Below are 23451 nucleotides of genomic sequence, written 5' to 3'. Positions count from 1 at the left end.
TGTACATGAAAGTTATCATTTATGCTAATGAGAAGTAAAAAGTGGTACAGTATAACTAAAGCTGCAACAATAGTTTGTGTGGTTTGTTATAAAACATTATTTATTAATTACTGTATCAGTGTAGAAGTGACAGAGTTTGGTGCTGCATCAGTGTATATTCTGCAAGTTTCTGAGGACAACAGACTGTGAATGCAATTATAAGTAGACTTTGATTTCAGCAGAATCCAGCCAGCAAGACCTTAGTGTCTTAAGAAGACTTCAGATTCATCACAGTAAGCAGTACCTTGAAAATTAATTTTTCATTGGTGAGCCTAGCCAGCATTCAAAAACAGAGGGAGTGGTAAGACCTGCAGAGGGTCACTTCAGTCAAATAGCAGTAACTAACATTTGTACATATGTGTAAATCCTAAGCAGCAGTGACTCCGAAAAATTTCCAGCCATCTGCAACAACAGCTTGATCACCTGTTCTCTTGCTAACTGGTAAGACCTTTTTCTTTGTCAAATGTTTGGTATGGATGCTATTAGACAAAATTCAAGCAAGTGTAAACCAAGCTTTACTCGTACTGTAGCAGAACAGCCAGATAAAATATGGAGTAAACTGCAATGTTGGTATACACAGCACATTAGTAAATGTAAAACCTTATTAGGGCAAGTTGATAGTAAGGCATTATGCAAATGTGTTGCAATGTTTGACTGGCATCTCAAAGAAAACCATGTGGGATATGACAAATGTTTTTTGTGTAAATCATATGAAACTGCTTTCTGTGTACAATGTCATAAAATACAGTCCATGCCATTATTCAAAGGTTAGACTGTACAGTCAAAAATGTTAATGGTAAAGAACCAGAAAAGGTTAATATGCTTACATTATATTCAGATGTTGAACAGTTATATCCTGTCACCACATGTAAAAGGTTTATTTCAGAGTTACAACAGGAGTCAAATCAGTCACTGACAGAACCTCTAGTACATTTTGTTACAAAAGAATGTAATAAACTTCAAAAAGACAGACACAATGAGCTCCGGATGTTTAGACAAGTTATACACACATTTTTTCAAAACTGCATAGGAGTTTTAGATTCAGCAGAACAGGTTACTGGGAAATATCAGGAAGACCATGCAACATTACACAAAACTCTTGAACAGCAATTACAGGATAAAGAAAATAAATTAGCTGAACTGACAGAGACTGACTTCCTGCATACAACAGCTGAGCTTAAAAAAATTGCAAAAGAGCAGGAAACTATAGCTGATCTGCACAAAAGAGATATATTTTATAGTATGTTTGTGTTTTGAAAATGGTTAAGCATGCATGGCAGGGTCGGATGTATGGATAAATAATTCCCAAATGTTTTACTTTCATTCAATTAAAGCAATATATTTATCAGTACTACAGTAAAGTAGAGCATATGACTGCCATTCTTGTAGCATAGTCAAAAGGTAAACAAAACAGTTCTAGTGCATAACAGTAAAAATCTGAAGTCACAAGATTGACATGCATGTATTTTCTTTTCATATAAAGTACATCTGTTAAAATACACAAGGGAAAAGGCAAACAACAGCAAATGGAAATCATTTAAATATAAACATGTGTTAGTTAAGCCAATATCTATTTTGTTTTTTTTTTACAATTTTTTATAAATGTATAGTAACACCACACCAAACAGTTAAAGTTCTGAATTATAAAATCACAGATAGTATTAGTCAAGCAGTCTTTATAAAAAGAATGGCAGAGTAGTTAAATGACACCCCTTTAATTAACTAACCAACTACATGTGCTTCTAGAACCCGGCAAACTCCTAGCACAATAATTGCACTCTCTATTCATCCCACTATCCATATTAACCCACCCATAGCTATTCTATTATCACTAATCTTTTATACACCACATGCACTCAACACAGACCCTACCCTAGTAATTTACTATGACTACAGCTAAAACACTAATGCTGCTACCCTTAGTACTCCTGCTATTCATTCTTTATCACCTAAGATCCTATGAATATGTACAGCATCTTGAAATCCAATTCCCAAACTGTCAGACACCAACCCAGCATTTAATAAGTTTATCCACCACATACCCACGCCCTCTCCTAATCCCTCGCCCCCCATTTACCAACACCCAACTAAATACCGCTACATTAGCTTAAAAACCAAAAAAATACGAAAAAATCATAAACAATTTTTAAGACTCATAAGCAACTTAAAAATTTATCTTATGAAGGATAGAGACATCCACCCCAACCCTGGCCCATCCACAACAGTAGACCCAAGCACACCATCTAACAGCCCAATGTGTGCTACCCAAATTGATAGACTTCCAAACTCATTTCTGGTCTGTCATCTCAACATCAGAAGCCTAAACAACAAGATTCATAGCCTACATGGACTCTTAGCTGTTCACTCCCCTGCTATCCTCTGCCTCACATAAACCTGTCTAAAACCAATAACTAAAGATAATGAAATGATCCCCCCCCCCCACAGTACAACATCCTTCGACTAGACTGGATCTCCAGGAAAGGTGGCATGGTAGCTGTACTATACAAGTCTACCCTAACAATAACAATTGACACCCAACAGCCACCCCAGTTTGGCAATACAGAGATTCTCATCACCAAACTAATAATAAACAAAAATAAATGCAGATACATTGTCTGCATTTATATTCCACCCAGCAAGAATGATAATACTCTAGAAAATATCTTACATTGGCAAGCTTCTAACTATCCCCAGGAAACCATTGTTTTGGGGGACTTTAACATTGATTGGAACACCTGTTTCTCTGAAACTCCCTCCACCCATTTAAACCTCCATGGGTTTAGTCAGATCATTGTCACCCCCACCAGATTTAGCAAAAATAGAGTCAAAGATAGTATCCTCAAAAGTACAAGTCAGGTACATTACCTGATGATCTAAGTGATCACTGCCTTCCCTATATTATTAGGCTCAAAGCCGACATTCCCAACCAGCCCACCTACAAAACTATAAGGAACGTCAGGAACGTTAACCTTGACAACTTCCAAAATGAACTCAAAGCATGTAATTGGAATGTCTTGAAATGACTCCCATTACAAGAAGCAGTTGAGTACTTCAATACCAGATTTCTGGCTATCTTTAACCACCATGCTCCTACCTGTACCATCCATGTAAAAGCCACAGTTGCACCCTGACTATCTAAAGAAACAAAAACCAAAATTAAACTAAGAAACAACGCCTGGGCCAGGTGGCATGTTACTAAAGCCCCTATTGACCTAGTAAGATACCGGCAGCTAAGGAATCAGACCAAAAAATCTGTCATTCTAGACAAAAAGAATCACTACACCCTCCTAAAACAAAAATATCAGCTAAAATATTAAAAGTTCTGGGCTGGTATTAACAATCTTCTCCACCCAGGCCATTCCACCACTCCAAACCCATCAGCTGCCCTTGATAAATCCCCTGTAAAAATTACAAACAGCTTCAACTCTTTATTTACTGAAACTATCCAGTCTCTAGCTACCCATCTCAATCCATCAGACACAAACACCAGCTCTGGCACATCTAGCCCTGATCCACCCAGCACCCAACTCACCTTTACCTTTCAAACCGTACCTACCAACCTGATCCGGACCTTACTCAAAAAGCTAAAACCTACTACACTAGCTGCCGACCACCTCCCAGCTGAATATCTTCAAAAAGCAGCTGATGCCAGAGCACTTCACATTTCTAGTAAGCAATAATCCAAGGTGTAGAACAACAAGTAATATCCAAGGAAGGAAGAACGCAAAGCAAACCAAATAGCGTACCAAAATTTAATCACCGCTTTCATCCAAGGACTTCTTCAGAATACAAAAACAAACATGTGCTTCCCTACTTAAATAGTCCTTAATTAATTAATTAATCACAAACAATGATTCAATAAAATTCAATTAAAAATAAAAATTGACAAAACATTAGGTATTTGTTAGTTAAAAAAAGCTTTCGAAATAGTTTTATCATTATCAAGTTTAGCATCCCTTAAAAAACATTTAATGTTGATAGTGTCGTTGAGCCCTGGATATTTGTCAGATTTCAATCTAATCTGCCATAACGTTTCCCTTTGCTCAACGTAATTTTTAAAATCCCCACCCCTCAAATCACTTTTACAAACTTCAATTACAGAATTTGATTCCACTGAATTGAATGTCTTGAAATTAGGGTTCAATTTTGTGCCAGCCACTAGAGCCGACTACGGTAAAACCGTAGTCGACATTAAGAAGTATGTTAGGAGACTGAATTTACAGTATTTGCTACATGATATCTCCCTACCCACTAAAGTTTTGATTAAACCGTCAACATATAATCCCCAGTTGAATTACACTTTAAGATTTTTTGAAGACATTTGTATACAGGAAATAGAAAAAACCATCAAATGTAACAACAACTTTAACAACTTAAATAATGATGAAAGGAAAGCCTTTTACAACCTACGTAAGAAAAATCAAACACTAAGATTCATGAGAAGTGACAAAGGAGGGAACATTGTGATAATGACACAAGTAGCTTACAAATTTAAGATGTTAGAGTTATTAAATAACAAACAAGAATATGAAGTCGTTTCTTTATTTGACATTAATAAAAAAATCAGATTAATTCATTCTTTTTTATATGATGCATTAATGACAGGTGAGATTGATCTTGAAGTTCATGAGTTCTGTGTTGTTGATAAACCCAGAATAGGTATCCTTTTCGGAATACCTAAAATTCATAAATGTTCTTATGACCCTCCTTTTAGACCTATAGTTTCTTCTCCACATTCAGTAACTGAAGGCATTTCTTTGGTGATTGATGCCACTCTGGGACCAATAGTTTCCCAGCAGGAATCCTTCATTAAGGACTCCTGGCATTTTCTTAGTAAGTTGAAAGAGTTTACAAGTTTACAGACAAGAAACTATTCAATCCGCTTACTGACGTCATCTTCACTTTAGACATTATTTCTTTATACACCTGTATACCTCATGATGAGGGAGTTGAAGCTATACGCAGTTTTTTAACACTAAAAACAAACTTGAACACAAGTCAAGTCTCAACTATTTGTAGATTTTTGGACATTTTGTTAAATAACAACTACTTTTTATTTGACAATACTTACTATCGGCAAACCAGGGGGGTGGCTATGGGTTCGCCAGCCGCACCCTCATATGCCAACTTAGTCCTATCCTGGTGGGAATTTGACAGGTTAAAATTATTGCGAAACCAATATGAAATTCTATTTTATCACCGTTTTGTAGACGACTTAATTTTTATCATTAGAGGTGATGAAAATACAGTTAATAAATTTTTAATTGATGTTAATCAAACATCTAATTACTTAAATTTTACATTGGGTAATACAGGGTCAGTCATTAATTTTCTGGACGTCCTTTTTTGGTGGGATAATGTTGAGTCTAGATTTCATAGTAAAATCTTTAGGAAAAACACCTTCACCAACAGTTATTTACATTTTCAAAGTGGGCATCCTGCTCATGTCATCAAAAATATACCTAAAGGTCAGTTCATAAGAGCTTGCCGAATGACATCTAATGACAAAGACTTACACGATGAAATATGTTTCATTGCCAATATGTTCATTGATAGGGGATATGACAAACTTTTTTAGAAAAAACCATCAGAGAAGTTTTAGACAAAAGACAGACTCTATATCCGGCACTTTTGAATTTTAATACCTTTTCTGACAACACCATTAACAATTCAAGTTTAGCCAAACCAAAAATCACAACTATGGGAACGCCAATTTGCACTTTAGACATGACTAGTGACAGCCTTAGGATAAGACGTCTTATTGAAAGCAATTGGCGCATCATCCAAGGCAATCCTGACGTGAGTAAAGATCTAGGTGAGAAACCTTGTTTCACCTTTAGGAATAACTTTAATATCAAGAAATCCTTAGAATTTAAGAACAATACCCCTACAACTAGTACAGGTAACACCAAGAGTAAAAAAGGCATGTTTCAATGTTTTAATTGCAACATGTGTAGATACATTTCAACAGGGCCTTATATTAGTATAGAAACTTTTGATCAAACTTTTGTTGTCCCAGAATATGTCAATTGTAATACCGCTGGAGTCATTTATGTTAGCTCCTGTACTTCATGTCCGGCTTTTTATGTCGGCATGACAACTAGAAGTTTGAAAATTAGAATTCGTGAACATTTATACAGTATTAAAGTTCAGGACGAAAATAATGCCCTATTTAAGCATTCATTGACATGTCATAATTTTAAAAAATTTGTATTTTCTGTAATTGAAGTTTGTAAAAGTGATTTGAGGGGTGGGGATTTTAAAAATTACGTTGAGCAAAGGGAAACGTTATGGCAGATTAGATTGAAATCTGACAAATATCCAGGGCTCAACGACACTATCAACATTAAATGTTTTTTAAGGGATGCTAAACTTGATATTGATAAAACTATTTCGAAAGCTTTTTTTAACTAACAAATACCTAATGTTTTGTCAATTTTTATTTTTAATTGAATTTTATTGAATCATTGTTTGTGATTAATTAATTAATTAAGGACTATTTAAGTAGGGATGCACATGTTTGTTTTTTGTATTCTGAAGAAGTCCTTGGACGAAAGCGGTGATTAAATTTTGGTACGCTATTTGGTTTGCTTTGCGTTCTTCCTTCCTTGGATATTACTTGTACTTCACATTTCTATTCTGATCAACAGATCCATCTCAGAAGGATCCATCCCAGCAATATGGAAAATATCACATGTTATACCTCTCCATAAAGGAGGAAGTTCCACAGAATTATCTAATTTTAGACCCAAAATTTCCAAAAAAATTCTAAAAGGGATGCATAAAAAACTCAACCTTAAAATCGGGTTACTCCCTCTTTCCATTCCAAAGGGAAACCCACTCCCTTTTTAAAAGAGAACCAAAAATATTTTCACATTTTTCTTTTGGTTTTGTTGGTCGTGTTCTAAACCCCTAAAACAAACAACCCCCCAAAAAAATTTTTCTTTGCCAAAATTAACCGGCTGTTTAGGCCAAGAATTTGTCAACCCATTTTTAATTATGAAACCCATTGGCCCTTCTTTTTCCTTTTTATTTTGTCTTCCAACCATAGGAAGCCCCCATTGGATACTAATGTTTGCCTTTTCCTTTTTTAAATATGTTTCCCCTAAAACAGGGCTATTTTGAGTTAAATCCTCAAAAAAGTATTTTTATTTTTTAAAAGTAAAATTTTCCCCTTCCCCCCTTTAAAATCAAACCCAGAAAGCCCCTTACCCCCCGTCCAACAAATTTTTAAATTAAATAAAAAAAAAAAAAATTTTAAAAAACTGAAATCCAAAGTTTCAAAAATTGGGTTGTAAAAAATTTCCCCCCGGGGTTCTTTTGAACCTCCAACCCAAAGGCCTCCCGGTCTAAATATCCCAAAACCATAAAAAATTTTAAATAGGTGCCCCAATCAAACCGATTTTTTGTTTTTTTAGGACCCCCAGGGGGAACCTCGCCGGGGAAGGCCCCGGCCAAATTTAAGCAACCAAATGTGCTAAAACCCCCCGGTCCCCGCCCCAAAATTTTTTCCACCCAAGGTCCCCGGCCCAAAGGCTCAGTGCAAACAATAATTCCCTTCCAAAATTCGCGGGAAAAAAATTTTTAAACCAAACCAAAAGGTTTAATTACCCTTCCAAGGGAAAACCCAAAAAGGAACCAAAAAACCCCTTCCGGCTGTCTTTTAAAATGTTTAAAAATTTCAAAATTTTTGTACAACCGGCGGCCAAAGCAGCCCATATTTTTAAGGCCCCAACTTGTGTTTGGGGCATTTTTTGGGATTTTTTGTTGTCCCGAAAAAGAAATTAAAAAAATTTGGCTGATTTTCCCCTTACGAATTTTTAAACACAATGATTAATCCCGGAATGAAATGAAATTTTTTAGGATGAATTTTTTTCTGTAAAAGGAAATACCAAAATGACCCCCAATAAACAAATTTAAAAAAATTAAAAAAAAATAAAAAATTTAAAAATTTACAAAAAATGAATTTTTTTGTAAAAAAATCCCCGGGTTATGGTGGGCCCGGGGGGAAAAGGCCCTGGGCCCCCGGAAAATATCCCAGAGGGGAAAATAAAAGGGGGAAACCCCAGCAGGGGCTGGGCTGGCACCCAGGGGTTCCCGGGGCTGCCCCAAAGGGCCAGGAAAGGTCCCTAATTGGACAAGGTCCCCCCCAACAATGAAAAATGGAAAAGCCGGCCCCCTCCCAAATGAAACCGCAAAAACTGTAAATAGTGCCAAAAACAAACAAATAGGAACCCCCAAGGCATGGATTAAGGGAAAAAAATAAGGGCCCCAAACGCTTTAACCCCAGAAAGGGGTTCAAGTAGGCAAAAAAGGGAAAGGGGCCTGGTCACCCCCTGCCCCGGGGTTTTTGGGGGAGTCCTAAAATACGGTGCCCCAAAAAAACTTTTGAAACCATGGGAAAATTGGAAAAGGTTCCAAATTTAATGGTAAAAGAAGGTTTTTTTGAACAGAAATACCGGCCACAAAAAACAGTAAGGGAAACCCAAAAAAAACCCAAAAAGGCAAAAAAGTGTTTTAGCAAATATCCCGGACCCGAAACAATTTTTTGACCCCCGGGAAAATTGATAAAATAAAAAGGGGGAAACCCCCCAGAAGCGCTTTGGGAGGGTCCCCAAAATTACCTCTTGTAAAAAGTCCATACACCCTGTTTTACCCCTCCCCCCCAAAAAAAAATTGCCTGCACCCCCTTGCCATCAAACCCAAAATTTATCCCTGAAATGTGGAAAAAAATTTTGGTTTTAGGAACCACGCTGGCAAAAGAAAATTGGGAAAAAAACCGCAAAACAAAATAGGTAAAGGGCCCAAAAAGTGAATTTGTCAGCAAATGTGAAATCCGGAAAATTAGTATGTACCCCCCCCAAACCTTTGGGCTTTAAAAAAGGTCCCAACCATAAGGGGTAAAACAGTGGAAAAGTCGGCCGGTAAGCGTGCCGACTTTCCCAGTGGAAGCGATCCCCAAAACGGAAACAGGTCCCAAAACAAAAACCCAGGAACATCCTAACAGGGTTTTGTAAGGAAAAGAAGGGGAAACTGGGAATCAAAATGTTTGGAATGAGCCCCGGGAACCCGGCCCCCAAATCACACCGGTAAAGGTAAAAAACAAAAAGGGCATAGGGCTGGGTGGATGTTTTTTTAAAATTTAATGGAAAACATTGAATTCCCAGAACCCCCCAAAAATACAATTTTAAAGGGTATTGAATTGTCCGAAATTTTAATGGCAGAGAACCCTAAACCTCAGGTTTGGGTGAACTAAGTGTCCCTTGTGGAAATTCGGGGGAACCGGCATCGGACACACTCTGCGTAATCTTTAATTTTTTGCGGGAACGGGGAACAAAAGGACATCCTAACGGGGTTTTCCAAAAAGGGGAAGGGGTTTGGGACTCAATGGGAAGATAGCGGGTACAACTCCCCCCAAAGGAAAAAAACAAAGCAACGGTTTTTTAAAAAAAAATTAATTCCTTTTAAATAAAAAACATTAAAAGGGTTTAAAACCCGTACAATAAAAAAGGGGAAAAACCTGAATGTAAAGGTGGCAAGCCTGTGTTAATTCCCTGGCTTTTAAAAGCAGGCCCCAGCACCCAGTTGTATAAATTTTTTTGGGGGACCAAAAAATGAGGGAAAATAAAAGACCCCCCCGGGGAAAGGTTGGGCCCAAAGGGAAAGTAAAAAACATAAAAGAAAAGCAACGTATAAAGAAAAATTTCCCAAATTTTGGATGAAACATTATTTAAAAGCCTCCGGAACTGTTGTCCAAGGGCCCTTTCCCTGTGTTTTTCCCATTAGAAAACTTTTTAAAACACAGTCTAAGTTTGTAACAACTTATTTCACATCGGCGATCAGCTGCGTAATCTGGAATTCCTTGGTAAGCTACAGGTCCAGAGTGCATGGCTGGTTCAGGACATGTAATGGCCGGAGAATGTCACATAAATAAGTTCTTCTTGAGATAGAAAAGACCTCACATTTACTGAATTGTTTATTGTAGTAAAGAGGCTGTTTACTGTGTCTGATCTGTGGCTGAAAGCGGAAGAGAGCTGGATCCCAAGAAGAAAGCGATGCAGCCTTAAACAGGATTTGCCCAGGTAAGGGTGTCTGCCTTTTTGTGTCTATTGTTGATCAGGGACCAGACGCTACATTTATTGTTTCTGTTAACGAAGTGGTGATGATCGGGTCCGAAGACCTACACATACTGTTAAATCTGAACATAGGTCAGGGAACACACAGCTAGAGTAAATAGTGAATGTAGACACTACGGTGGATGCAGGGAAGGTTGGAGACTACCGCGATGTTATGAGCAGGAAAGTGCGTGGCAGTCGTGTAGAGGATATGGGAGTGTGGAAGCAACAGATCATGTGATCCGCGTTTGGCCAGGGTGGCGTGAAGAATATGCTGTCGCCAGAAGAGCACGCCAATAATGTGAGTTACGCAACATGGAAATGGGGTAATAAATATGACATTGATGGTATGTGAGGCAACATACCGTGACTGAAACATTGTAATCGCTGAAAATCCGATGCACATATGCATTTCCAAGGTAAACACCTGTTCCACCCTGAAGAGGGATGGCATGCCTCTCTCTGGCCCGAGCCGATTAAATCACTTAATAAATAAACCGAACTACATGTCAAATGTCCTGATATCTCAGGACAAACATTCCCAGATATATATCAAAATGGTAGCATAAAGAGTACCCTGCCCACAAGGACACAGTCCGACCAAGCTCTACACTTTCACATATGCACAGTGGTGTCCATTTGTAGGACCCACAAAAAATTGTGGAAAGATCGAATAGTGGTATTTATTTCAAGCAGCACATTGCCTGAACTCATTGTGGAAGTCTCACAGGGTACACATATGCACATAGCGTGTTTAATGTTGCTGATAGCTGTCCATGTGAAATGCCCACACAGATGCACAAAATACTGAGATATGCCGGGTCCGCTACGAACTGCATCCACGCCACCGTCACGCTTCCGCCAGCCCGGATGTGTAATGAGTACTATCAATTGTTGCAGTCAAAGGGATTCTGGGTATGTATGACTCTAATAACTCTGCATGTTGTTTCATAACCAATCACTTTCTCCGCCCCCGTGGGGAGGAGATAATGTGTCGTATCACCTGCCTCAGTCTCCGGCTAATAATGCAAACCATACTCCGGAGAATGCTAAATGCGTAGGTGAAATAACCAATGTGTACAGCCCATACTACTGTCCAGTAGGCAATTGTCATGGATGGACACCCGATTATGGCCAGAATGGCACTGCGCTAACTGCAAACCGGGTAAATGACCAGCTTACTCGCCGGCGGGAAGGCATAACACAGGGAAATACACATGGGACTACAGTTGACGTTCCACACTTGCAAAAACCAGGACCGTCGTGCCAACACCGAGCGTACACAGCCTCAATCTGCCACCAGCAACAGAATGAGGCACCGCTACCGTACCAGCGTAACAGATAATGCGACCTGTGGAACACATACTAATAGCACACACCTGGCTGAACGTCAAGTAGGATATATATAAACTATGGCTTTCCCACCCTATGAAGACCAACGCTGGTTTAAAATGAATGGTGCATATAGGTAAGCAACATATTCTGGTGGTGTTATGGTGGAAATACAATGACGGATATGTCTCATTGGGACGTCCTGCTTGGTTTAAATTGAGCATTTGCTAACCAGCATCTTTGGATGTATGTAATTTGTCCACAGTAGTAAATCACCTGGTTATGTACCGGCACCATGTGGAATGGGTAGTCCAACAGACATCCCATGATTTCTGAACACACGAGTATCAAGGTGAAACCCCACTGCTCACAAGGGACACAGTCCGACAAGCTCTACTTCTACATATGCATTAGTGGTACATCCAATGTAGGACCCAAAGATTTGTCTAAAGACAGGAACTACCGCCTTCTTTCAACTACTTAGTGAACTCATTGTCGTCAAGAGTACACATTGTATGCACGCAATGGCGGTGTTTAATGTTGCGCTTTGATAGCTGTCCGTGTAACTACTAGCACTAGATGCACAGAAATACCCAGGGTACCGGGTCCATCTTTTCACTGCATCCACATCACACTTCTGCACACATGTGGATGCTGTAATGCGGTGCACAATCAATTGTTGCGGTCAAGGGATTCTGGGTACCATTATGTAGACTCTGCTGCTCGGTGTTGTTTGCAGGCAATCCTTCCTCCCGCCCTGTGGGGGAGGGATGTCATGTAAACCTGCCTTACTCTCAAACTTCGTAATAATGCCAAACTTCATACTCCGGAGAATGCTAAATGTAGGTGTGGAATGTGTACAGCCCTATACCAGTGTCCAGTAGGCAATTGTCATGGATGGACACCCATGTATATGGGATGGCACCCACAACTGCAAACCGGGTAAATGACATAGCCAGCGGTAAGGCATGACACAGGAAATACACATAGGGACCACAGTTGACATTCCCACATACAGCCCGGACTCTCGTGCCAACACCGGCGTGCACAGCACTCAGTCTGCCAGCAACAGACTGAGGAGCACCCTACCGTGCAAGCGGAACAGATGTCGACCTGTGGAACACATACTAATGGCACACACAACGTCAAGTAGGATATGTAAGCTATGGCATTCCCACCTATGAAGACAACATGGTTAAATGAATGCATAGGTAAGCAACATGTTCGGTGGTGTTATATTGGAAATACAGTGACGGATATGTCCATTGGGATGTCTGCGGTTTATGTGAAGCAGTTGGTAACCAGCATCTTTGGATGTATGTCAATTGTTCACAGTACTAAATCAGCTGGTTATGTAGCACCATGTGGAATGGGTAGTCAAACAGACATCCGCGATTCCTGAACACACAGTATCAGTGAAATCCAATGCTCACAAGGACACAGTCCGACCAAGCTCTACACTTTACATATGCACAGTGATGTCCATTGTAGGACCCAAAATTTGTCTAAAGACAGCTCTTCCGCCTTATTTAATCACCTAACGGAACTCATTGTAGTCACAGGTACACATATGCACCGCAAGCGTGTTTAATGTTGCTGATAGCTCTCATGTAATGCAGCACAGATGCACAGAAATACCCAGGTTGCGGGTCCATAGAACTACATCCACATCACACTTCCGCACATGACGGATGTAATGGTACTGTCAATTGTTGCGGTCAAAGTTCTGGGTATGTAGACTCTGTGCTCGGTGTTGTTTCGCAGGCAATCTTCTTCCGCCCTGTGGGAGGATGTGCGTAGCACCTGCCTTACTCTCCGCTAATAATGCAAACCATACTCGGAGAATGCAAATGTGGGTGTGGAATGTGTACAGCCCTATACTAGTGTCCAGTGAGCAATTGTCATGGATGGACACCCGTGTAAGCCAGGATGGCACCCACAACTGCAAACCCGGGTAAATGACATAGCAGCGGTGGGCATGACACAGGAAATACACCAAGGGACCACAGTTGACATTCCACATACAAAGCGGACTGTCGTGCCAACGCCGGCGACACAGCACTCAGTCTGCCAGCAACAGACGGAGGAGCACCCGCTACCGTGCAAGCGGAACAGATGTGCGACCTGTGGAACACATACTAATGGCACACACAGAGCGTCCGCGTGGGATGTGTAAACTATAGCATTCCCACCTCTGAAGACAACATGGTTTGAATGCATAGGTAAGCAACATGTTCCGGTGGTGTTATATTGGAAATATAGTGACGGATATGTCCCATTGGGATGTCTGAGGTTTATATGAAGCAGTTGGTAACCAGCATCTTTGGATGTATGTCATTTGTTCACAGTACTAACTCAGCTGGTTATGTAGCACCATGTGGAATGGGTAGTCAAACAGACATCCACGATTGGGAACATACACCAGCAGTGAAAAGCACTGGGCAGGTGGACACAGTCCAGCAACATCTAACTTGACATATGCACATCGGTGTCCATTGTAGGACCCAAAAATTCTGTTCAGAGAATGCCTGCTAGCTTCCTGCATTACTCATGTGATCTAATTGTCGTCACCGTCACAGGTACACATGACGCGCCTGGCGTGTTCAATGTTGATGATAGCTGTCCATGAACTGCACACATGCACAGAAATACCCAGGGTATCGGGTCCATTCAGCTGCGTCCACATCACACTGCAGCACACATGAAGGATGTGTAATGGGTACTGTCCACTGTTGCAGTCAAAGGGAGTCTGGGTATGTAGAATCTGGCCTCGGTGTTGTTTAGGCAATCCTTTGTCCGCCCGTGGGAGGGGCGTGTGCGCACATCGTCACTCTCGCTAATAATGCACACCATACTCCGGGATGCAAAATCAGGTGTGAAATGTGTACAGCCCTATACCAGTGTATAGTAGGCAATTCATGGATGGACAAGCGTGACTAAGATGGCACACATAAATGCAAACCAGTGGAATTACACTGCCGTGTGAGGCATTACACAAGTCATACACATAGGGACTACAGTTGACATTCCCCATACAAGAAACACAGACAACCAGCGATGAAGTCCAAAGCAAAGGCGGGGTACTGTAGGGACCGTCAGTGACCAACCAGAGCACCAAGAATTAAAGGCAGTCACCATAGTCTATGGAGCCCCGCCGTCTGCTTCATAAGCAGACTTATTCAGACTACATACAATGCAGTCCAACCTACTACATTTACAAGCATTAATTGGTTGGTACGGTAGATGTGCTAGGTACTAATTACATGCCTTGAAGGCAGAGAAGCGAACAAACGTTGCTTGGGTTACACATGCCACACAGTGAGGACATCAGACATTGCTTGAAGGTACAGTCTTCGCCGGAAAATGGAAATATATGTACATATATGAAACATGAACCAACATAAAATGTTTTCCAAATGTCTGACTGTGTAAGCTACTATATATGTCCTACGGATTGTGCCAATATATTAAGAGAAGTGCAGACACCTAGTAATATGAATGAACCATAATATATAGACATAAAGGGTATGAATATGACTACTCTAAAATAGACAAAGGAAATGTAAAGATTACAATGTGCTAATGTAACATTCATTTAGAAGGTTACTTAAATAAATCATCGAACATCCATGTGTAATACAGAAGGCCAGCGGTGCTTGCCCTCACATGTACTGGGATGTCGTTCCACAGCATAGTGAGTGTCTGTGATGAATCCGTCCCAACAACACGTTCGATTAATGACAGTGTCAAGGTATACGTCAGCTGCCCTTGTGGTTCTGAGGATCTACCTTATTACGTGAAGCATAGTCATCAGATCTGGGTTCGACCTGGCCGTGCATGCCAGGCACGGGTCACCTCTGGGCAAGTGGTATGCAACTGTATACAGCTGGAATCCTTTCAGTCGGTCAGTATAACATATACCTGAGACCCTGCATCTGTTTGTCGAACAACTGTTGGTGCCTTTCCAGCTGCTGCAGCTGTTCGGTCAGATACATTCTGAACGAGGCATTGTACCCAATCATAGGTCTATTGAGTGATGGGTACAAGGGGACAATGACCTCGCCTGATCTAGATGTGAATCCCTACATGATGATGTGGGCATTATGGAAGATCCACCCAACTATGATAGCAACATGTGTGTCTGACGAAGAGTTAACAACAAGACGTGTCCCCAGATCACTGGTAACCCTCCGTGTTCAGTGGACTGCCACCTATATGGTAGCTCGGGGTATTGTTCATCGAAGGGTATACCTATGCATTTCCTGGCATTTAAGCTGTAGGACATGTCTCTGGTACCACTTATCCACATCTGTGAGGCACTCCCTGAAGGATATCTGTGTCAGATGTGTGTCTGACTTTGGCATCGGTTTGCAGTCGTATGCAAACATTGTCACCCATAACCCCCTGTGTGTGCGTGTACATTGGAAACGTAGATGCTGGAAATAGTGGACAGGACTGAGCCCCATGGGACACCACCTGTGACTGGCTGTGAGTATGACATGGCCAGCAACTATGGCCATGTGTGTTCTGTGACCTAGCCGTTTGCAACCCATATGGCGATGTGTGGATTTACATTCAAGATGACGGGTTTATCAAGTATACCGAGGGTATTGTGTCGACGGCCTCTGCGGGTTGAGGTAGGCTGTATGGACTGCTTTACCCTCAGCAATGGCCTTGGTGACTGATTCTACAAAGTGAAACACGTGTAAAGGGCATGATCTGACTATGACCAAGCTAAACTGGGTTGTATCCAAAGTATGCGGGTCCCCTATGTCATTATCTATGCTGTTGTCCCATTATGATCCATCTCCATGGCTTTGCAGATAAGGCTTGTCAAACTAATGGTATGGTAATACCCAGGGTCAGTGGAGGCACCATCTATGTGGAGTGTGACTACAGTCGCCCTGTGCTACTACTCAGGTACGTATCCTGAGGTGAGGCTAGGATTACACAGCTGGCGCAAGTGTGGGTTAAATTCCCCATAGAGTTCCTGGAGTGCACAGCTGGGACACCATGTGGACCCATGGATGTTGTGTTGACTGCCTTGGGGCTGGATGTGGGTAATGCTGGACATACCAACGGCAGACGTGCCACGTTCCCGATGCCCAAGGGACCACACACATAGCCGGCCTTAGGCATAGGCCAAGTAGGTAGCCGTCTAGGGTGTTGCTCTACTCGGGGCACCTTTCCAGACTCTATTTGGTGTAGGTAGACCAGGAGGGTAGCGGGTGGCGTATCGGTGGCAACCTCTGCCTAGGTCACCACTTACCTAAGGCCACTCTTCCGTGGGTAATACAGCAGTACCCACACCCAGGCGCGTGTCATCGCTAGGGTCATTGCTAGTATGGCACATCATCTACGTAAGGAAGGAAACCATATATCCCCAGACATAATGGCACAGCATAATGCCTGTTCGCCGGCCAAAAGGCAGACCTCGTCACCGGCGTCGGTGCGGACGTGCCTGCAGCGAGATGTCCGTTAACAATGCCGACAATGTGCCGCTTTGTGAAACAAACTCCACAGAGACATTCAATAATGAACAACGGCGGACAACCCGATGTCCTCGTGTCTGAGCTATTCAACCTGTTCGCCATGTTCAATGTGTGTAGCACAGCGGAACCGGGCCAACCACAGCAAGGGACATGGCGGTGGCTCAGTGAAAGTCGTCACGCAATGTTAAACCCTTGTAATATTGCCACACAGGCCATACATACCGAGGGTTAGTAATCGAACTAGGTTAGTTCGATCAGACCGTGTACAATTAGTATAACGAGATCTACAGCGGATACACCGGCCAATCGGCGCTGCGGTTAAGACTAATTGGGGGCCGTGACATGGTACCATGGACACGGACAAAAGCGTGCCCATGTGACTCATCTAACATTAGGTACAGGGTCAGGGTGGTCCCGTACGGTGGGCGGCCAAGACCAAACAAAACACCACAGCAACACCCTGGCAAACGAAGGCCTGTATGCATATGGGATATAAGCAGCTGTCATCTGAACAGCCCTGTGGTGACGACATATGCATCCTGGGCCATGGCGAGAGGAATTGGGATTGGTCAACAGGCCGTACCCCACCTTTCCCAGAAGGAGAATGGATGCCTGTGGCGTGCGTGTGTGCGGGGGGGGTCATATGTAAATGTACATAGGTACCGCGGCAATTCATATTAATGACAACGAACAGCTAACGTGCACTGGTCACGGTAAGTGTCAAACGTGACTGCAGTCACGTTGGAATTATGACTATAGAACATATAGATGTGCGTGTCACGTAAGCGTCCATGCTGCAAAGACTGTTACATATATAAAGCTGTAAGTGCTTTCTGCGTCCGTCAACGGATCAGACATATGTTGCGGAATAGTCACAAGTAGCGCAAAACACGTAACCACACAGACACTGTAAACATATATAAGCGGACTACGGATATGCGTAATGGCGTCGCGCGTAACCCACAATCCGGACATGCGAGTGTGCGATAATGGTGTGTGATCCAGTGGAACCAGGGAAGGTTACGGATGTCTCCTCCACACGTTTACATTCATAATTGTCAAATATATGCTTAAATAGTACCTATTGATTCCATGCTTTGTTATCGTAATGCTACTATTATACACATCGATATACAATAACCTGATCAACACACTACATTCTAAGGTGCACTCTCACCAATTATCAACTATGTGTCCGGATACTGATTGTATTTACCAATATTGTAGATATATTAACACATTGTTGCCGTATTATTGTTTCCATGAAGTAAGGCATGCAACACTGATATGTATATGTCACGTTATAATCAAGACTTGGAGCACTGTCCACTAACTATGAGCAGGTTTATTGATTATTTCGCTTTAAACCGACTCTGAAGGAAGTGAATTAGGGGCGGCTATGTCATGACATCCGTACTCGGCGGTGCCCATGTTAGTAGTTGAGAGAGCTCAGTATCCTTTCACTGTGGAGTCTATCGTATTTGACAGTGTCTGTTTCTGCGATATATGTTCCATAATGTCGTTTATGAAGATGGGCAGGATGCAAGGTTTGCTGTATTCGCATACTGGCACGTGGATATAGATAGGCCATGTCATACAAGCGATGGGTAGTCAAGCAGACATCCATGACTGGGGAACATACAGCGGCAGTCAATACCACTGGCCAGATGGGGACAGTCAAACACGTTCTACACTTTACAAATGCACATCGGTGTCCATTGTAGGACTCCAAAAATTCTGACTGTTTTGCCAGTATCGCCAGAACAGCCAATCCGAGTACAAACCGTGACTACGGCACAGCTAGACATATGCACCACCACCAGCGTGTTTAAGGTTGATGATACCTGCCCATGACATGCAGGACATATGAACAGAGGTCCCCAGACTGCCGTGTCCATACATGTGCGTCCATATCCCAGTTCCGCACACATGAAGGATGTGTCATGCGTACCGTGGGGGTTGCAGCCCTGGTATCCTGGGTATGCAAAATGGGTCTCGGTGTTGTTTGGCTGATAATCCGTTGTCCGCCCGTGGGAGGGCTGCAGGTACAGGACGTGCCTTAGTCCCCAGTAAGGATGCAAAGCACCCATAGGGTAATGCTAAAGGCATGTGTGAAATGTGTTCAGCCCTACATCAGTGTCCAGTAGGCATTTCCCAAGGATGGACAAGCGTGCGGACAAGATGGCACCCATAATAGCAAGCCTGGTGGAATCACACAGCCGTAGTAGGGCATGACACAGGACATAAAGATGGAAACAGCAGTACATACACCCGTAGACATCCATCCTGCCATGCGAATCCCAGCGTACACAGCAGCGAAGGTGCTATCCAGTATGTGGGGATCACCGCCTCCACTCTGCGGAACATACCTGCGACCTGTGGAACACATATTAATGGCACACCAACAACGTCAACTAGGAAGGTCATACTATCGCTAAAATATGGAGTTCACACACATAACCGACATACTGTCATGAATACATAGGTTCTACATGTACCGGCTGTGTTATACTGACAATACAGTGGCGGATAGTTCACAATGGTACCTGTGAGGATTATGTAAAGCAGTTGCCAACCTGCAGGACTACAGTAACACCCTATGGGTAAATTGTGGAAGGACACGGGTACGTAGCACTACATAATATGGGTAGGCGGACAGACATCCGGGATTGGGGAACATACGGCAGTCAAACCCACTGGCGAATGGACACAGTCCAACATGTCCTAAACTTTACATATGCACATCGATTGTCCATTGCAGGACCCAAATATTACTCCTTAAGTGAGTGTGAGCAACATGGTGTGAACCGGGACACGTGACGGCCGTGACTACGGCACAGGTAGATATATGCACCACAGGTGTCTTCAAGGGTGATGACAGCCGTCCATGAAATGCAGGACATATGAATAGGACTCCCCAGGCTGCTGTATCTATACACGCGTACTTCCACATCCCATTTCCGCACACATGAAGGGTGTGCAAGGTACTGTCGGCGGTTGCAGACATGGGATCGTGGGTATGCATATATGGGTGTCGGTGTGGATTGGCAGATGATTCATCGTCCGCCCATGTGCGGGGCGGCCATAACATATCGTTACTCCGCAATACTAATACCGATCATCCACGGAAATGGAGAATGCAGCTGTGAAATGTTGACAGCCCGATACTGGTGTCAGTAGGCAGTTCCCATGGATGGACAAGCGTGCGGCCAAGATGGCACCCATAGCTGCAAACCTGGGAATCCCACAGCTGTTGCAAGGCATAACCCAGGGAATACAGATCGGTGTACAGTACACACTCCCAGTCAAAGAAAGACCGCTGGGCAGATACCGGCGTACACACTCCATGTGCCAGCACATCTATGGGGATCACACGCTTCCATACAGTGGAACAGATGGGTCACCTGTGTAAAGATACCAATGGCACAATCTCCACGTCTGCTGGGAATGACATAGGATGGTCAAACTATGGCGTTGACACCAAAGAAAGACATCCTTCGGTGAATTAATAGGATTGATGTCAATACACCATGGCAAACACCCAATGAACAGGGAAGACTTGCTGGCACCCTATGGCCACAAACCATGTCACACATAGGTAGATGGAACAGTCAACATAAACATTTAGTCCACGACAGGTCGCATATGGTATCCAAAGGTACTTCATAGACATGTATGCGCTATCACCCGTTGGCCCGTGAGACTTACACATAACATGGAAGTATCCAGGCTTTAAATGTCCACCCTTACACTTCCATTTGTCACTTTCTGTCACGAGCAATGGAGATGTAGCCACAACATAGAAAGCAGAGGCGTACTGCTAACGAAACACACACATGTCAACATCACAGAAAGCATACTATGAACACCACGTATTACATGATATTGTACTATGCAACACAAACAAACCGGAAACCTGCAGCAAGAATAGTCCCGTGGTTCGACACAACACAAGTCTTCGTAACATTTGAACAGTTCATTAAAACATGCAACGTTTTCGTTGTTTCCACAACGATGTGCAGGAAATATGCTATGTCTAAGAATGTTCACAAACAACAATGTGAGTCTTAACATGATTTTAAATATCACACTGTTGATTGTGAACACTGTAACTAATTTGCTTATTCAGTTGTATGGTGAAAGCAGCGGAAACACACACACACACGGAAGGGACGGAGATGAACCTCGCCTATTTACATGAACTCAGTACAGTATGAATCATTTACACAACGCTACCGAGTTAACTGGCGTGGCTGTCAGAGGCATACATGTAGGCTGCTGGCGTCACCCGCAAGACAATATTTGGAAATAGCCAAGGCATGTGTTGCGGGCGTCTAAAAGCATAATCAGTCGCGGGGCGGCTGGAAACACACACACACACACACACGGAAGGGGCGGGGGCGAACCTCGACTATCTACATGAACACACTACTGTATGAAGCATGTACAGAGCGCTACGAGTTTGCTAAACAGGCGCTGTCACAGGCATACTTGTAGGCTGCTGACATCACCCGCAAGACAATAGTTGGCAATAGCCAAGGCATGTGTTGCGGGCGTCTAAAAGCATAATCAGTCGCAGAGGCAGCTGAAACACACACACACGGAAGGACGGGGGCGAACCTACGACTATCTACATGAACACACTACTGTATGAAGCATTTACAGAGTGCTCTACCGAGTTTGCTAAAGATAGCGCTGTCACAGGCATACGTGTAGGCTGCTGACATCACCCGCAAGACAATAGTTGGCAATAGCCAAGGCATGTGTTGCGGAGCGTCCAAAAGCATAATCAGTCGCAGAGGCAGCTGGAAACACACACACACCGGAAGGGGCGGGGGCGAACCTCGACTATCTACATGAACACACTACTGTATGAAGCATTTACAGAGCGCTACCGGGTTTGCTAAACAGAGCGCTGTCACAGGCATACTTGTAGGCTGCTGATGTCAGCCACAAGACAATAGGTGGCAATAGCCAAGGCATGTGTTGCGGAGCGTCTAAAAGCATAATCAGTCGCAGACGCAGCTGGAAACACACACACACACAGACACACACACGGAAGGGGCGGGCGAACCTACGACTATCTACATGAACACACTACTGTATGAAGCATTTACAGAACGCTACGAGTTTGCTAAACAGAGCGCTGTCACAGGCATACTTGTAGGCTGCTGACGTCACCCGCAAGACAATAGTTGGCAATAGCCAAGGCATGTGTTGCGGGCGTCTAAAAGCATAATCAGTCGCAGAGGCAGCTGGAAACACACACACACACACACGGAAGGGACGGGGGGCGAACCTCGACTATCTACATGAACACACTACTGTATGAAGCATTTACAGAGCAGCTACCGAGTTTGCTAAACAGGCGCTGTCACAGGCATACTTGTAGGCTGCTGGCGTCAACCGCAAGACAATAGTTGGCAATAGCCAAGGCATGTGTTGCGGGCGTCTAAAAGCATAATCAGTCGCAGGCGCGGCTGGAAACACACACACACACAGACACACACACCGCGGAAGGGGCGGGGGCGAACCTACGACTATCTACATGAACACACAACTGTATGAAGCATTTACAGAGCGCTACCGAGTTTGCTGAACAGAGCTGTCACAGGCATACTTGTAGGCTGCTGGCGTCACCGCGACAATAGTTGGCAATAGCCAAGGCATGTGTTGCGGGCGTCTAAAAGCATAATCAGTCGCAGAGGCAGCTGGAAACACACACACACACACACAGACACAGACACAGACACACACACACACACACGGAAAGGACGGGGGGCGAACCTATGCCTATCTACATGAACACACTACAGTATGAAGCATTTACAGAACGCGCACCGAGTTTACTGAGCAGGCGCTGTCAGGAGGCATACCCCTACGTGAGTGGTATCATTTGCAAAACAATCGCCCGATCGGTGTTGGACAGAGTCGCCAGTCACGCAGTCTGTTACCATCCCAAGGTCGCCGTACACTAACACGTTAGTGCTGCAGTCGAGAATAACAAGTAACTACTGATCAGTACATCACTGCATACTGGGCATGCTCAGACACTTAGACTCAGCTGGGGCAGACATGCATACACATGTTGCGACGGCATGGGTGGCGTAATGTGGACCGTCGTGTGTGTCCAGCCACACAACAGAAACCTGGCCATGCCACAGATGTGGCCGTTGCGTAGGGGATAGAGGCATGCACCCGGGGTATTACTGCAGACGGCGGCGGTGTGCACTGTGCTGTGTCTATCTACACAACTGCCTACTGGGCATGCTCAGACACTTAGAGTCGGCACAGATCAGACATGCATACACATGGTGCGGCATGGGTGGCGGAATGCGGACCATCCTGTGTGTCCGGCCACACAACAGTAACCGGTCATGCCACAGGCGTTGTTGTTGCTGCGGGAATATGTAGGTGCAATTAACCATGTGTAGGACTGGCCTACAGTTTGTTGCATGCTACAGACAACCCTC

General features: G+C 43.3%; 1 protein-coding gene across 1 annotated transcript in view; it reads right to left on the bottom strand.

Moving 5' to 3' along the window:
- LOC122803646 (lectin-like) overlaps nucleotides 1-23451 on the bottom strand; it is a 320457-nt gene that overhangs the window by 7919 nt on the left and 289087 nt on the right. The gene's annotated exons all lie outside the window — the stretch shown is intronic.

Source organism: Protopterus annectens, chromosome 5.part1 (genome assembly GCF_019279795.1).
Source record: "Protopterus annectens isolate FY-2018-M chromosome 5.part1, PAN1.0, whole genome shotgun sequence".
Taxonomy (NCBI): domain Eukaryota; kingdom Metazoa; phylum Chordata; order Ceratodontiformes; family Protopteridae; genus Protopterus; species Protopterus annectens.
This window is presented reverse-complemented; position numbering and strand designations above follow the sequence as displayed.